At 42.9% G+C, this 19,023-nt stretch overlaps 1 pseudogene; it reads left to right on the top strand.

Moving 5' to 3' along the window:
• The first annotated feature begins 585 nt into the window (after nucleotides 1–585).
• LOC122690613 lies at nucleotides 586–9,557 on the top strand (annotated as a pseudogene).
• Nucleotides 9,558–19,023: the final 9,466 nt, after the last annotated feature.

Below are 19,023 nucleotides of genomic sequence, written 5' to 3'. Positions count from 1 at the left end.
AAAACATGTCAATTCAGCTGTGAAGAAAATCGAGTGTACAAAGGAGGAGGAGATATTGCTGTTTAGGGCGCATGGTGTGAATCCAGCAAGTGTGTTCATGAGAAGAGAGAATAAACCACAGACGGTAGCTGTATATGGTGATATAATGTTCCTGTCAGATGTCATGGGAGAGGTGGAATTGGTTAGTCAGACAAGTTCAGATAGAATCTGAGGTGTCCAATGTAACACCTGAAAACAACTCAAGTATGGGGTTAAGCAGCATTCATCTGCTGCAGGAGACACAAGAATGAACCTTTGATCCCCGGGCCGAGAAGACGCCCCAGAGGAGGAAACGGAAATCCACTCCAGGATTCCTGCCTGGTGAACCCCACAGACACAGGAGCCCGGTGGGCTACAATCCATGGGGTCGCAAGAGTCAGACACAATTTAACAACTGACCTCACACACACATACAGCGAGAGTGAACAGCATTTACGAAAGAAGGAGACCTGATGGTGTTTACAGAGCACGGCGTCTGTGGTGTCCGACCAGGGGCTGCCCCTCTGCAGGTCACACCCCAGAAGCAGAGACGTTGATGCTAACGCAATGCAGGTGCAGAGTTACCCAAAGCTCTGCATCAGAGTTCCTCATCAGACACTTTTCAAAGTAATAGTCACTGACTGGCACTAACTGATGGGAAGAAAGGAGCATCATGGGTACCAAATAGATCATGCAACCGGACGGGACAAGAGAGCAGGCAAAATGTTTAAGAGAGACGGGAGAGATGAGGCAGTCCTAGACCACTCAGGGGACCTTCGGTAAGCTCCTGAGCTTACTCCTTGGAAGGAAAGCTATGACCAACCTAGACAGCATATTCAAGAGCAGAGACATTACTTTGCCAATAAAGGTCCATCTAGTCAAGGCTATGGTTTTTCCAGTAGTCATGTATGGATGTGAGAGTTGGACTATAAAGAAGGCTGAGGGCAGAAGAATTGATGCTTTTGAACTGTGATGTTGGAGAAGACTCCTGAGAGTCCCTTGGACAGCAAGGAGATCCAACCAGTCCATCCTAAAGGAGATCAGTCCTGAGTGTTCATTGGAAGGACTGATGCTAAGGCTGAAACTCCAGTACTTTGGCCTCCTTGTGACTCATTTGAAAAGACCCTGATGCTGGGAAAGATTGAGGGCGGGAGGAGAAGGGCATGACAGAGGATGAGATGGTTGGATGGCATCACCGACTCAATGGACATGGGTTTGGGTGGACTCCGGGAGTTGGTGATGGACAGGGAGGCCTGGCGTGCTCTGGTTCATGGGATCACAAAGAGTCGGACACGACTGAGTGAATGAACTGAACTGAACTGAGGATGAGGAAGGCTGGGTGCACCTGAAATGCTGCAGGAGTGACAGAAAAGACAGGATAGGGCATGGTCACGTATCCTGCCAGGACTCACTCTAAGCTAGATGTGCTTTGAATGCTTGTAACAACCACACCGTGGTCTCCAAGCTCAATATATTTGTCTCCATTAACTCGAGTTGTTGACAGAAAATGGAACAGTAGCAGTTGATGAGTAAGCTCTACCTGCTTCCTGGACCACTGCTTGTGAGGTGAAGGGGTTGGCATAACTCAGTGAGGCTATGAGCCTTTTCGTGTAGGGTCACCCAAGATAGACATGTCATAGTGAAGAGTTCTGACAGGATGTGATCCACTGCAGGACGGAGTGGCAGACCACTCCAATATTCTCGCTGCGGGAACCCCATGAGCTGTACAAAAAGGCAAACAGATATGGCACAGAAAGATGAATCCCCCAGGTTGGAAGGTGTCCAGTATTGCTGCTGGGGAAGAGTGGAGGACAGCTCCAAATAGCCCCGGAAAGAATGAAGCTATGCTCACTTGGGTCTCACCCAAGGAAGCTGCCTAAAACAAGAAGCCAATCAAAGAAACAATCACACTGACTTTCGGGTCCAGTGGTTCAGAATCCACCAGCCAATGCAGGGGACACAGAGACTGAATACCTGATCCAGAAAGATTCCACGTGCCGCACAGCAAATAAGCCCATGCGCTACATCAACAACTGATCCTGTGATCTGGAACCCCAACTGGAGAACCATCACCATGAGAAGCCCTCCAACCGCAAGTCGAATAAACCAGAGCATAGCAACCAACACCAGTGTGTGTTTTAAAACTAAAAAAATATATCAAACTGAGCAGAAGTTATAAGAAGTGTGAGCACTGTGACACACCATAAAACAGCTTCAAAAACTCTAAGAGAAACATCTTCAATTTGAGTCATGAAAGCAACATTAGAAACCAGACAGGAAATATGAACCATTAAAAAATTTTTTACCTGAAATATTATTTTCAAGTATCTTTATCCAGTTAAAAATATATATCAAATCCTGGGGAAGATGGAACTATGACAAGTATGCTGAGTTTAATCACTGTTGACATGGGAACCCGTAGAATTTTGCAAGTGTTCAGAAGCAGGAAGGCAGAGACAAAGAATAAAGGTCACTGGTGATTTACATAAGACACAAGTAAACTAACACATCTGTCTCCTCACACATAACCCCGTGTGTGGATGTTTGTCTGTGTGTCTATGAGATAAAAACACATAAAAGTTCTACTCTAAGCGACTGACCAGGTATTTGTGCAATACTATTAGTCATAGTCACCATGCTTTTCCTTGCATCTTTCTTTAAATCACATGACCTCCTTAGGTAATGATAGCTAGACAGGAAAACATACAAAAAAAAAAAAACACAAAAAACAGTAGAACTTACTTAAGTTAATTAAAGCCTTATGTTTGAAACCGACTATCTGCTTATGTTGAGAACTCTGCAGGCAGCATTTATTCAAGGATTATTTGGTTTGGCTCTAAAACATAGCAAAACTGATGCCTTGCTCTTTCAGACACCCTTGGTGAAATGAAATACACACTACTCTGGCTTCCCTTGTGCCTCAGCTGGTTAAGAATCTGTTGCAATGCCTGGAGACCTTGGTTTGATCACTGGGTTGGGAAGATCCCCTGGAGAAGGGAACAGCTACCCACTCCAGTATTCCAGGCTAGAGAAATTCCAAGGACTGTATGGTCCACGGGGTCGCAAAGGGTTGGACATGACTGAACAACTTTCACTTTCAATGATCCATAAATGGATGAGAAATTCTATTTCCACAAGCTTTGAACCATGAATGCTTTGCTTTTGACACAAAGTTGTTGAAGGCCACCCATGTAATCTTCATGTTCTAACTGTCATTAATACTGTCCCAAAAAAGGAGGCAAGAATGGGGAAACACAAACCAAAACACAAACAAATCTGCTCGTGTGGAAGGGACAGGAACATACAGACAAAGAGATTTGGGATACAGTTACAAAGGAAATTCAGAAGGAAATAGTAATCTTATAGAGAAAACTATTGGAGAAATTTGGAGAAGGAAATGGCAACCCACTCCAGTACTCTTGCCTAGAGAATCCCGTGGACAGAGGAGCCTGGTGGGCTGCTATTCATAGGGTCACACAGAACGAGACACGACTAAAGCGACTTAGCATGCATGCATGCATTGGAGAAATTGGAAACGCACATGCAAAAAAAAAAAAAAATATATATATATATATATATGTATATATAAGAGCTTCAATCCTTTCGTTGCTCCATGTTTGACAATTTACACAGAGACTCATAGATCTACATTTAAGACCAAAAGCAAGAAAGACTCTAGAGGTGAAACCTAGAGGTGGATAATCTGTGACCAAAGATTAGGTGGTTACTGATTAGAATAAACACCAACCAGGATCCCACACGGGGAACAGAACATGAATAACCAAGCCTCAATCAAAATATTTACATCTTTGAGGGACAAGCTTAAGGAAACACAAGACAAGCCAGTGAAAGGTGAAAACTATTGGCATATCTCCGTCTGAAAAGAGACTCACATGCAGAATGTGTTGAAAAACGTACTAACTTCACTGAAAACAAACAAACAATTCACTCAGTGATGAACAAATGACTTGCAGAGACATTTACCAGAGAAAATAAACAGACAGCAATTCCACCTCTTTATCCATTCAGGAAATGGAAAGCATGACCGAAACTGGATACAATCACACATTATTATAATAATGAAATGAAAACAACTGACCATACTGAATACTGGGAAGGGCAGACCAATGGAAATTTTCATCTCCTGTTGGCAGAGATCGAAAATCAGAGGGCGCTGAGATCTAGCAGTTCCACACCTAAGTCTCTACCCACGAGATGAGATGGCTCAGTTCCTGACAAAGACCTGTCTATGAACATGCATCCATCAGCACTGGAATGGATAAACATGGGACATGTCCCCATGATACTATGCAGGGGCAATGGGAACAGGGTCTAAAAAATATATATAAAAACATAAATAAGTATGTTTATTCAAACGACTATGTTGAGGGAAAGAAGTCGGAAACACACACATGAGGAATGGAATAAGAGGTACAAAATACTATGTATAAAATAAATAATGAACAAAGATTATCTGAGAAATAAAAACTGTATACAACACAGGGAATAAAAAAGCCAATATTTTTATCACTTCAAAAATAGAAATAAAATGATGAATACCTATATGCTACACCTGTAACAAAAAAAAATTGTACATCAACTATACCGCAATTTCAATATTAAAATAATAGAGACTCCTTGGAGGAATTCCCTGACAACTGGTTCCTGGTAGAGGCACCACATGTTTATCTTCTTTAACAGAACAGGGCCATCATTAGTTTTAGAAAATCAGCTTAAACAGACCTCTTCAGTGTGGAAGGAATAACACAGCAGTTGTTCAAGAAGCAGAGAATGCCAAAATTCTCAGCTGCCAACCAGGATGTCAGAAGACTGCATCTATGTTACCTACGTCTTGTGATTAAACACTGTTAGGTCATTATACACTCTGCCAAGAGACGGGTCCAATAAAAAGTGCCACCAATGCCCATTCTCTCCATTAACTGGGACGCCCTCAGATTCTCTAGAAGAAGGATGACGAGAGTCAGAAGTTGAAGGTTCTGTTGCTGAGTCTGGCCCTTGTCCTGGTTTGTGGGGCCCAGGAAACTCCAGCTGAGATAGACCCCTCACAGGTACCCAGAATGAGCTGATCTGCTAGAAGGCCTTGCTTGTTTGAGTGTGTGAGTGTGTGTTTGCGTGTGTGTGTCTGTGAGGTTGTGTGTGCATGTGACACAGATATTCTTGTTTATATGTATGACCAGATTGTATACATACCTTGCTCCATGTATCTACACGAGCGTAATACAACCCTCTGTGTATCTGCTCTTTTTTTTTTAATCTTATTTGCCTGTATGTAAAAAAAAAGTGCTATCATTCAGAAAGTTATGAACTGTGACAGTCTTTACCGTCATCGTTTTACTTATTTCAAATAACTCTGAATTCTCTGCTAAAATCTCTGAATTTGATGCTTTCTGCTCCAATAAGAAAGATGATTTCATGTCATGTTATTCAGCAAGGTAGGGGGTAGAACTCCTCTTTGCTTAATATGATTCAATTTACATCTCTTCTGTGGCAAATGCAGAAGCATAGATACTGCTCTATATTGGTGACAAACCAGAAAAGAGATTGACTGATGTTTATGAAGAACTTCCTTCTTAGGTTACAGGATGCTGGCGCGCCATTTACATACTGTGGATAACAAGGAGAGGATTGTGGACAGGGGCCCACTGAGCTGTTACTATCATCAGATTGGACGCAAAAATGACTGCAAATACTTCTCCCTTACATTTTATGTCAAGTAACCACAATCATCCCCAGCTGAGAACAAGGAGTCTGTTGACTTCTGACATGGGGTCCGGTCTCCAAAGAGCAGTGAAAGGTGTGAGTCACAGCTGTGAAGTTGAGCGTGCAAACTCTACTGACGTAAGGGTGTCCTCAAGTCCTGGGGAGTGAATAAGGAGGAAGGAATGTCTTGTCTGATTGGTTTTCAGATCTGACGGGAGATGCCAGTTTTTCTCCGAAGAGCTAAAGAGATAAGGAGGAGATGTTTACATGATAGAATGTGAGTATTCCAGCTTCTCTGACGGGTTGTCTTACCCAAACCATGGAACGTGTTCGGACTGACAGTCTCCGTTTCACTGAAAACAGCTAGATGTCTGGACTGGTGAACCATTTCCTCCACTCATTACCAATGCAACCTTGGAAAAGCCATTAATTTTTCAGCAATCAATTCTGTCCCATGACACCAGGATGAGGTCCAAGGTTGGAATGTGGCCGTTGGTGGTCTCTGAGAAAAAGCCCCGGAACATTGACTCCTCATATTCCTCGGGCATGGAGAAATGTGATAACCCACACAGGATAATAACGACTCTTTCACAATTTTTGCTTTTATTTGACCTACATGATGAATTTTGCCTTAACTAAAGAAATTCTTTAAATATTAAAAGTTCTTCATTAGCAAGTTTACTAAGTAGAACATAATTATCTTAAAGCCCAAAAATGACAACAAGTAAAGTAAGAGTGAAAATTTCAAACTAGTTTTTACATAATTTGAAAGGGACTTTAGCAGAGACTTCTATCTCTATAGCTTAAAGTAAGGAGAAACAATTCTGAAATGTGAATATCAATACATAATTTGAAAGGGGAATTAACATAGATTTCTATCTGTAATTAAAACAACAGGAAATAAATCTCAAATATTTATATCAATACTGTGACATTCTATTCAGTGATCAAATGTCCATGTTTCATTATGATGGAAAAAAATGTACAACAGAGCACTCTGATCTTGGTCTGATGCATTTATTTTCCACTGTGGAACACAGACACAGGAACCAATATGCAATCATTTCAGTGTTTATGTCTGACATGTTGCAATAGACTAATTTTTACCTCTTCTATTAGCTCTTCTACTATGAAGTACCTCTGGATGATGTACTAACTTTGATTTAAATAAGATTCATTTAAATTTTTTCAATTCCTTTGTAACCATGGCTGTGCTGGCAAACTGGGTCACAAAATTCCTGGATGTTTAAGTCAGCTCCTTTGAGCTCGGATGAGATGGCTGAGGTTCAACCCTACTGCAGTCGCAATGAGCAACTTTGCTATCATTCACAGACTGCCCAGTCTAGAAGACCGCACGTCTTAATTCTCTCCAGGAGAAGGGGGTGTGGAGAGAGCTTTCCTAGTTCACTAAATGTCTTAACCAGTTTTAACAGCACATCACTAGAAATCTCAGTGAGATAGACTACCATCTGAGGGAAGGCTGATGATTGCATGTGAAGAATAAGACACTCTCAAATGAAAAGAAGTTAATCATATTGAGGTTTGATTTTTTTTTCTCCTTCTGTTACAGATGCGGATACAAATCTTTTCCAAGTGATTCACATACCAGCCAATATGCTGGTAACTTATTTTGAAAACAATGATGGACAGAAGATCACAAAAATAACTGAAGGTGCTTACAGGTACTGTAGCTTACCCAGTACAAAGCAGATGTGTTCATGTGATCAGTATCATTACAGAAAGGAGAAAGGTATGCACATCACTTATATTAGGGCTTGACTGGTGGCTCAGATGGGAAAGAAGCCACCTGCAATGCGGGAGCCCTGGGTTGGGAAGATCCCCTGGAGGAGGGCATGGGAACCCCCACCAGTATTCTTGCCTCAAATCCCCACGGACAGAGGAGCCTGGTGGGCTACAGTCCATGCGGTCGCAGAGAGTTAGACACAGCTGAGTGACCAAGCAGAGAACTTTTTTATAGCACACTGAACAGACGTGTGTCCACAAGGAGAGTTCAGATTTCATGTGACGTGAGTCAGCGATATAGAGTTTGTCTGCTAGAGAAATGAGGCCCTGTATCCACTAGGATTCCATCAGATGGCTCTTTCAAAAGTGAGATACACTTATCCCCCCCGATTTCAAATGGAATACTCCAGGATGTTCCATGAGTTTCTCACCAGGCATCACACAACGGAGTTTCCAGGTCCTGAAACCAAAAGGAACCGAGGTTTAAGTCTGAGTTTAGAAAGCTCAAGGGTCCCGGCCATGACTGCATTCATCTCCACCACAAATGCTTTCTTCTTTGTCATGATCTTGAAAGTACTGCGTGAACCTGAACACAATGCTCTGCAAATACCACTGGATCACACTGAAGACTGCAGAGGAAGTGTGGTCTCGAATGGCAGTCATTCTGCCATCCGGCCAATCCCCTGTGTCCACTGACATGTCCCTTCATTCATTCTGATCCTACACCCTCATTGGAGACAGGTGGGTGTCATGTCTGGTCTTTGAGGATGACAAGCGTGAGTTTTTCCCTCTGCAACATGTGTGATGTTGTTATTAAAAGTGGGTTCCTACTGCCCACCCATCAAAAGCCAAGTAAGAGGCCAGCTTCATAGAAAGGAAATTCTGCCTTTGTTCAAATGCCCACAACTGGGAGGAGGGGGGACTTCGGTCCAAAGGCTGACTGCCCCACCCCACAACTGACTCTCAGGGAGTTAGAGCTCTACAGACAGACGGAGGGGGCTCCTTGCAGAAGCAACAGAGTCAACGCCGACAGTCACGCTGGAATTGGTCACCGGTCTGACAGACCTCATCATGATCAGTTTAGGCACAGTTAATAGACACCTGCAGGGTCACTATAATCCCATCTCCTTGAACTCAATTCTCTGAACCGTGGCAGCTTCTGTCATGGCTACAGTCTGGGCATCCTGTAGTTAACCTGTCCACCGGGTGAGGGTTTCAGTGTCTGTAAGACAGGATATGACCCACAATAGTATCTACTGCCCTTGGGGAGGAAATAGAGGTTCTTGTCTTTGCTTCATGAATACATTAGCATTTGGTCTCCATTGGCGGTTTTCCTTGCTTTCCCATGTTCTCACTGTTGACTAAACTTCTTCCTTGACTAAAATCTTTCACAGACAAAAGGCATGCAGAAAACACGGTGGGTGGGGTAAGGAACACAGGGTCCCGTACTGTCTCAATGGGGTCAGCGTGCTTCTGAAAAATCCAGATCATTCCCCTGCCCCATTCAGCTCATGAGGGTTCATGAAAACCCCAGGGATGGACGTCTAGGATGTAGACAGAGTGGACAGGAAGAGTTAGAGTTGGGAGGAGTTCTGAGTCTCAGACTCTCCATGGCCTTCTTTGATGTGCCACGGAAGACTGCATTTCACTGGGGCACGCTTAAACTCACAGCTGAATGATCTGTAGTTCACTCAGTAGCTGTGAGAACTGAAACATGTTAACTGTGTGGACTCTACCCTCACGGACACATCTGAAGACCTCCGTGCACACTCAGGCACGTCTGTAGAAAACTACCTGGAGAGCAGGGTATGGAGACGGTGGAGGGCAGCGGTGTTGGTGAGACTTACCGATCGCTACAGGTATGAGCCACGTGACACTCTATAACCTATAAAGGATTCTATTGCACACGTCTTCTGCCCTGTTTGCTACGAAATGCAGCCAAAGGAGACAGTTTCACTCAAGAAGAACTTCAGAAGTATCAGGAACTGAACAATGAAAGGGGGGTTCCAAATGAAAATACAGATAATGTCACTGAAACAGGTAAAGCCCCAGAGGACCACAGGTATCCTAAATGAAAACACATCACGAGGACATTCAATTCAAAATTCCCACTGGCACAGAAATCTTTTTCAAAAGCTGTTATGAAATAACCCTTGGAAAGAGAGGCATGTCAATGGTCATTATTCCCCATATTCATTCTCTTTCACAGACAACTGTCCTCTATAAAAGCAGAGAACATCAGTTGGGTGAATGAAAATGTAACACATACAACACTGAGCTTTTTTGCACTAGGTTAATACTTTGGGGGGTGGCTGTTTACTGCTTTAAGAATGGAATACATACACGATGGAGTATTACCCACCCATGAAAAAGAATGAAATCATGCCATTTGCAGCAACATGGATGGACACAGAGATGAACTTACTAAATAAAGTCAGTCACAAAGGAAAGTGAAATATCATGTGATCACTTCCATGTGGAATCTAAAATATGATGCAAATGAACCATTCATAAAACAGAGGCAGACTCTCAACATAGAAAACATTAATGGTTACCAAAGGGGAAGCAGACAAACGGTAAATTAGGAGTTTGAGATGAGCAGATACACACTAAAATATATAAAATAAACAACAAAGACCTACTGGAGAATGCAGAGAACTATATTCAATGTCTTGTAATAACTTTCAGAAGAAGAATCTAAAACTGTATACATTTACCTACATATATATGAAAGTGAAGGCTTCCCAGGTGCCTCAGAGGTCAAGAATTTGCCTGCCAATGCAGGAGACACTGGAGAGGCAGGTTCTATCCCTGGGTCGGGAAGATCCCTTGGAGTAGGAGATGGTAACCCATGCCAGTGTTCTTTTCTGGAAAACCCTTTGGACAGAGGGGTCTGGGAAGCTGTATTCCATATGCTCACAGAAGAGTGGGAAATGAATCAGTGACAAAACAACAACAAAAGTATAAATGAATCCCTTTGCCGTATACCTGAAACGAACAAACACTGCACATCAACTAAATTAGAATAAAAATGAATTGAAAAAATATGGGATAACAAAACGCTTCACCTCGTCATGTGCCAAAGGTTTGGGCTTCCTTAGAAGCCCACTGATGCAAATACCCAAACACTGACACTGGTGTAGCCTCCACAGTGAGATGCTTTAAGGACAATAGAGGAGCCTGTGTGAAGCCCCGAGCTGTGAATTATGATGATCATTGGGGAATCCCACTGTGAATGAAGGACCTTGCAGCCAAAACACCTTCATGATGATAAATGAGACTTCAGAGGATGTAAGTGGCACAGGTCACATAGGATATTATTTCCTACATCTCAGATTTCTGATTATGTAACGTAGTAACTCTCAACCTGGCAGAGGTCACATATGATATTATTTCATACATCTCAGACTTCTGAATACACAATATAGTAACTCTCAACAGAAGAGTTCATACTGGTCTGCTTACAGCTGGTTTCACCAGGTGGTAATTCTATGCAACCCCACAGGGGTACACACACAGAGGAAATTCTGTGAAATGGGTCTTGTAGGAAAATTTCTCCACTCTTTCCATCAACAACTGCTTCTATACTTTCTTTCATGCTCTGGCCAACATCATATTAATCCTAATCAGCTCAACAATGTTTTACATCATTTTCATGTTTAAAGAAAAAATAAATAAAGTAGGAACATGAACAGCATCGAAGCACTCATGTGTCCCAATCATCCAGATGAAGATAATAGACCTTTTCATTGAAATCATCATTTCTTCTCTCCCAGGAAATCAAGGCTCTGAACCCATGGCTTTCCATCTATGAACCTCCTCTGCCCTTGCTGATGTTACTGGATTCCTAAACTGATCAATAAATTGATTTTTTTAATGCCCATATGTGTAGAGAACAAAGGAGCTCTATTTGCGAATGCACAAAAGATGTAAATTAAATTAAGCAGGAAATTGAGTGCATGATGAAGGAGGTGATAACTCTGTTTAGGACGCATGGTGTGAATCATGCAAGTCTTTTCGAGAAGGGAGAATAAAGCACAGATGGTAGTTTTATAGGGTGAAATAAGGTTTCGACTAGGTGTCACGTGAGAGATGGAACTGGTTAGACAGACAACTACACACAGAATCTGGGCTGTTCTAAGTGGCACCTGAAAAAACTAAACTATGTTGTTAAACAGCGTTCATCTGCCATGGGATTGCCAGGGGTGGTAAAGATGTTGCAGAATGCAGTCTTACATGGGCTTCCAGGAGGTGCAGTGGGAAAAAAAAAAAAAATACACCTATCAACACAGGAGACACATGAGACGCAGCTTCGATCCCTGGGTCGAGAAGATGCACTGGAAGAGGAAGTGGTAACCCCCTCCAGTATTCTTGCCTGGAGAATCCCATGGACAGAGGAGCCTGGCGGGCTACAGTCCATGGGTTTGCAAGAGTCAGACACGATTTGTCAACTGAGCACAAAAACACACATAAGAGAAGTGAACAGTGTTCACTGAAGAAAGGGCCCTGATGGTGTTTACAAAGCACGGGGTCTGTGGTGTCCGATGGGGAGGGGCTAAGCTGCAGCTCAAACCCCAGAAGCAGAGGTCTTGATGCTGCTGCAGATGCTGAGTTACCTAAAGCTCTGCATGAAAGTTCCTCATCAGACATTTTTTCAAAGTAACAGTCATTGATTGGTGCCAACTGATGGGCCAAAGGAGAATCAAGGATACCCCACAGGTCATGACACTGGACTAGACAAGAGACCAGAAAAAACGTCTAAGGGAGATGGGAAAGATGAGGCAGTCCCAGACCACTCTGGAGACCTCTGGTAGGCTCCTGAGGACGTGGAAGGCTGGGTGCACCTGCAGTGCTGCAGGATGACAGGAAAGACAGAATAGGGCACTGGTCATGTACCCTGCCCGGGCTCACTGTAAGCCGCATGCACCTTGAATGCATGTTACAAACACACACGGCACTCCAACGTCAAGGTATCTGTGTCCACTGACTCGAGCTGTTGACAGAAAACGGACAGGAGTGGTTGACAAATAAGCACTACACCCTTCACGGATTACTGTGTTGTGTGCTGAAGGGGCTGGCGTAACTCAGGGAATCTATGAGCCATTTCGTGTAGGAACACCAATGACAAACGTGTCACAGTGAAGAGTTCTGACAGAACATGATCCACCGGAAGACCGAGTGGCAAACCACCCCAGTATTCTTGCTGTGGGGACACCACGAGCTGTGTAAAATGGCAAACAGATACGACACTGAAAGATGAGCGCCCCCCTCCACCGGTTGGGAGGTGTCCAACACATTGCTCCTGGGGAAGAGTGGAGGACAACTTCTACTAGGCCCAGAAACAATGAAGCCATGCTCACTTAGGTCTCACCCAAGGAAGCCACCCTAAAGCAAGAACTAAAACTCAGAAAGAACAACCTGGGCAGAGGGACTTCTCTAGGCGTCCAGCGGTTCAGAATCCACTGCCAATGCAGGGGACACAGACTGACTTCGTCATCGGGGAAGATCCCACATGCTGTATGACAACAAAGTCCATGCACCTCATCACCTGTGCTTGTGCTAAAGAGCCCAAAAGGCAGAACCATCACCGTGAGAAGCCCTCCAACTGCAAGTAGAGAAAAGCAGAACACAGCACCGAGACCCCAGTGTGTGTTTTTAAATTCAAAAAAAAAAAAAAAACTGAGCAGGGGCTGTAAGAAGTGTGACCATCAAGACACACCATGAAAAGGCTTTTAAAAATTCTAACAGAAAAAGTTGCAGATTGAATGATGAAAGCAACATTAGGAACCAGGCAGGAAATATCAAGCATTAAAATTTTTTATCTGAAAAATTATTTTCAGGAATCTTTATCCAGTTGGCAATATATCCAAATCCTGGGGAAGAGGGATCCTCTATCACAAGTGGGTTCAGTTTAATCAGTGTGGATATACCAACTCTTAGAAGTTTGTAGGGAGATAAGGATCAGGAAGGAAGACTCAAAGGAAAAATGTCACTGGTGATTTACATAATACACAAGTGAACTAACACATCTGCACCTCACTATACCCCCTGTGTGTGTGTGTGTGTGTGTGTGTGTGTGTGTGTGTGTGTGTGTCTCTGTGTTAGAGATAAAAATACTTAAAAGTTCTCCTCTAAGCAACTGACAGGTTATAGGTGCAATCCTATTTGTCGTAGTCACCATGGTGTTCATTACATCTTTCCTTAAATCACATGAGCTCTTCAGATAATACAATCAACAGAAAAACACATAGGAAAAAAAAAATAGAACTTAAGTTGATTAAAGCCTTATGTTTGAAAGTGAATATCTGCTTCTGTTGAGAACCCTGCAGAGTCAGCGTTTACTCAAGGATTATTTCTTTTGGCTCCAAAATGTAGCAAAACTAATGTCTTCCTATTTCAGGCACCTTTTGTGAAAATCAAAACAGACATACAATACTCTAATGATCCACAAATGGATGAAAATTCTACTTTCACAAGCTTGTGAACCGTGAACATTTTGCTTTTGACACAGAAGTGCTGGGGGCTAGTCATATGACCTTCATCCTCTAACTGTCTTTATCAGTGCCTGAAAGAATATATCTACATTGGGGAAATTCAAACCAAAACCCAACGAAACCTGCTCTTGGGGAAGGGACAGGAATACACTGACAAACAGATTTTGGATACAGTTACAAGGAAATTCAGTGAGATAATTATCGTATAGGGAAAAATGCTGGAGAAACTGGAAATTCATTTGACAAAAAAAAATAATAATAATAACTTCAACTTATTCATTGCTCCATGTTTTACAAGTAGCACAGACTCGTAGATCTATATGTAAGACAGAAAGCAAGAAAGACTCTACAGGTAAAACACACGTGGATACTCTGTGGCCAGACATTAGGCGGTTACTCATTAGGATATACACCAAGCAGGATCCCAGACCGGGAACAGAACGTTAATAACCAAGGCTCTATCAAAATATTTACATCTTTGGGCAACCACATTAAGGAAGCAGAAGAGAAGCCAGCAATGGGGGAAAGACACTGGCACATCTCTATCTTAAAGGGGACTCATATCCAGAATACTTTAAAAACCTACAACCTTCATAAAAAATAAACACAATTCACTCAGGAATGAACAAACGACTTGCAGACACACTTCACAAAGAGAATGGACAAATGGCAATCGCCCCTCTTTATTCATTCAGGAAGTGGAAATTGCAGGTGTAACCGCATCCCATCACATACTTATCATACTATCTAAACTGAACACAACAGACCACACAGAATGCTAGAAGGGATGAAGCAACAGCAACTGTCATCTCCTGTTGGCAGGAAGCAAGAATCAGAAGGCACTGAGATCCACCAGTTCCACCCCTAAGTGACGACCCAGCAGATGAGCAGCTTAGTTCCTTACAAAAACTTGTCTACGAACATGGATCCATCAACACTGGGAAGGATAAAAATGGGACAGACCCTGAAGATACTATGCAGGGCCAATGGGAATGGATCTGCAAAAAATGTAGGTATTTACTCAAATGAATATGATGAGGGAAATAAGCCAGATACACACACACTAATTCAATTTTTGAAAAATTCTAAAGAATACCAATTAATCATCTATTGTGCCAGAAAACTGAGGAGTGGGTTCCCAAATCTGGGCTTGGGGAGTTGGTTGAAAAGGGCTGGAGCAGGTTTCACCGGGGAGCCCAAGAGTAGTTTTGAAGCTGACAGATATACTCAGATACCACCTGGGGGAAAGTTTTCACAGCTCTATTCATCCAAAGTTTATCAACTGTACAATCTGAAATATGCGAGTTTTTGTTGTGTATCAGTTACATCTCAACCAAGAGTTTTAAAAATTCGTCCTTCAGTTCAGCTATAGAGTTCAGTTCACTAACACAGGTCTAGTTCAATTTCTGTATTTTAGGCTTCTAATTAGGATCCATGCATTTACTTTTTTATTATTACCATGATCATTATTTCTTCTACTAAGGGATTCCTGTCCACAGTAGTAGATATAATGGTCATCTGAGTTAAATTAACCCATTCCAGTCCATTCCAGTTCGCTGATTCCTCAAATGTCAACACTCACTCTTGCCATCTCCTGTTTGATCACTTCCAATTTGGCTTGATTTATGCACCTAACATTCCAGGTTCCTATGCAATATTGCTCTTCACAGCATCAGACCTGACTTCTGTCACCAGTCACATCCACAACTGGGTGTTGTTTCTGCCTTGGCTCCATCTCTTCATTCCTTCCAGAGTTATTTCTCCACTGATCTCCAGTAGCATACTGGGCACCTACCGACATGGGAGTTCATCTTTCAGTGTCCTATATTTCTGCCTTTTCATACTGTTCATGGGGCTCTTAAGGCAGGAATACTGAAGTGGTTTGCCATTCCCTTCTCCAGTGGACCACATTTTGTCAGAACTCTCCACCATGAACCGTCTGTCTTGGATGGCCCTCCACAGCATGGCTCATAGTTACACTGAGTTAGACAAGGCTGTGGTCCATGCGACTAGATGGGTTAGTTTTCTGTGATGGGGGTTTTCAGTCTGTCTGCCCTCTGATGTAAAAGGATAAGAGGCTAATCAAAGCTTCCTGATGGGATAGACTGACTGAGAGGGATACTGGGTCTTGTTCTGATGGGCAGGGCCATGCTCAGTAAATCTTTAATCCAATTTTCTGTTGATGGGTGGAGCTGGGTTCCCACCCTGCTATTTACTTGGGGCCAAGGTAATGAAGATAATGGTGACCTCCCTCAAAAGATCCCAGGCATGCACTGCTACAGTCCGTGTCCCCAACTCTGCAGCAGGCCAACACTGTCCACGCCTGCGCCAGAGACTCCCGGACACCCACAGGCAAGTCTCCTATGGGCTCACTGCTCCTGTCTCCTGGGTCCTGGTGCGCAAGCTTCTGATGTGCCCTCTATGAGTCTATTTCCCAGTCCTACGTAAGTTCTGGCTTCTCTACAGTGGGGTTAATGGCGACCTCCTACAAGAGGACTTATGTTATACCCACACCCAAACTCCCTGACCGTGCGGCAGACCACTGCCAACCCATACCTCCACCGGAGATGCTCAAACACAGTTCTGTCTCAGTCTCTGCGGGATCTCTGGGTCCTGGTATGGAAAAGGTTTGTTTGGGCCCTCTGAGAGTCTCTGGCAGGAACGGGGTTTGATTCTAAATGCAAATTCGCCCCTCCGACTGTCTTGCCATCTTAGAGAAATGGAGTAGCCATCATAGTCAACAAGACAGTTGGAAATGCAGTACTTGGATACAATCTCAAAAACGACAGCATGATCTCTGTTTGTTTCCAAGGCAAACCATTCAATATCGCGGTAATCCAAGTCTATGCCCCGACCAGTAATGCTGAAGAAGCTGAAGTAGAACAGTTCTACGAAGATCTACAAGCCCTTCAAGAATTAGCACTCCAAAAATATGTCCTTTTCATTATAGGGGATTGGAAAGCAAAAGGAAGACGTCAAGAAACACCTGGAGTAACAGGTAAATTTGGCCTTGGAGTGCAGAATGAAGCAGGGCAAAGACTAACAGAGTTCTGCCTAGAGAATGCACTGGTCATAGCAAACACCCTCTTCCAACAACACAAGAGAAGAATCTACACATGGACATCACCAGATGCTCAACACCAAAATCAGATTGATTATATTCTTTGCAGCCAAAGATAGAGAAGCTCTCTACAGTCAGCAAAAAATAAGACCGGGAGCTGACTGTGGCTCAGATCATGAACTTCTAATTGCCAAACTCAGACGTAATTAGAGAAAGTAGGGAAAACCACTAGACCTTTCAAGTATGACCTAAATCAAATCCATAACAATTATATAGTGTAAGTGACAAACAGATTTCAGGGACTAGATCTGATAGACAGAGTGCCTGATGAACTATGGACAGAGGTTCATGACATTATACGGGAGACAGGGATCAAGATCATCCACAAGAAAAGGAAATACAAAAAAAGCAAAATGGCTGTCTGAGCAGGCCTTACAAACAGGTGTGAAAAGAAGAAAAGTGAAAAGCAAAGGAGAAAAGGAAAGCTATACCCGTTTGAATGCAGAGTTCCAAAGAAGAGCAAGGAGAGATAAGAAAGCCTTCCTCAGTGATCAATGCAAAGAGACAGAACAAAACAATGGAATGGAAAAGACTAGAGATCTCTCACAAGAAAATAAGAGATACCAAGGCAACATTTCATGCAAAGATGGGCTCAATAAAGGATAGAAATTGTATGACCTAAAAGAAGCAGACGATATTAAGAAGTGGCAAGAACACACAGAACTGTACAAAAGAGAGCTTTATGACCCAGATAATCACAGTGGTGTGATCACTCACCTAGAGCCAGATCCTGGAAAGTGAAGTCAAGTGGGCCTTAGGAAGCATCACTACGAACAAAGCTAGTGGAGGTGATGGAATTCCAGTTGAGCTATTTCAAATCCTAAAAGATGATGCTGTGAAAGTGCTGCACTCAATATGCCAGCAAATTTGGAAAACTCAGTAGTGGCCACAGGACTGGAAAAGGACAGTTTTCATTCCAATTCCAAAGAAAGGCAATGCCAAAGAATGCTCAAACTATCACACAATGCACTCATCTCACACACTATAATGCTAAAAATTCTCCAAGCCAGGCTTCCATAATATGTGAACTGTGAACTTCCAGATGTCCAAGCTGGTTTAAAAAAAGCAGAGGAATCAGAGATGAAATTGTCAGCAACAGCTAGATCATCAAAAAAGCAAGACAGCTCCAGAAAAAAAGCTATTTCTGCTTTTTTGACTATGCCAAAGCCTTTGACTGTGTGGATCACAATAAACTGTGGAAAATTCTGAAAGAGGTGGGAACACCAGGCCACCTGACCTGAAACTTGAGAAATCTTATGGCATCTGGTCCCATCACTTCATGGTAAACAGATGGGGAAACAGTGGAGACAGTGTCAGACTTTATTTTGGGGGGCTCCAAAAATCACTGCAGATGGTGACTGTAGCCATGAAATTAAAAAGACGCTTGCTCCTTGGAAGAAAAATTATTACCAACTTAGCATATTAAAAAGTTGAAACATTACTTTGCCAACAAAGGTCTGTCTAGTCAATGCTATGGCTTTTCCAGTAGTCATGTATGTATGTGAGAGTTGGACTAAAAAGAAAGCTGAGTGCAGAAGAACTGATGGTTTTGAATTGTGGTGTTGGAGAGGACTCTTCAGAGTCCTTTGGACTGCAAGGAGATCCAACCAGTCCATCCTAAAGGAAATTAGTACTGAATGTTCATTGAAAGAACTGATATTGAAGCTAAAATTCCAATACTTTGACCTCCTCATGCAATGAGCTGACTCATTTGAAAAGACCCTGATGCTGGCAAAGATTGAAGGCAGGAGGAGAAGGGGACGACAGAGGATGAGATGGTTGGATGGCATCACTGACTCAATGGACATGAGTTTGAGTAAGCTCTGGGAGTTGGTGATGGACAGGGAGGGCGGGCGTGCTGCGGTCCATGGGCTCGCAAAGAGTCGGACACGACTTAGCGACTGAACTGTACTTACGATCATCACA

Source organism: Cervus elaphus, chromosome X (assembly GCF_910594005.1).
Source record: "Cervus elaphus chromosome X, mCerEla1.1, whole genome shotgun sequence".
NCBI lineage: Eukaryota > Metazoa > Chordata > Mammalia > Artiodactyla > Cervidae > Cervus > Cervus elaphus.
The sequence above is the reverse complement of the archived record's forward strand: the minus strand, read 5'-3'. Positions and strand labels throughout refer to the sequence as shown.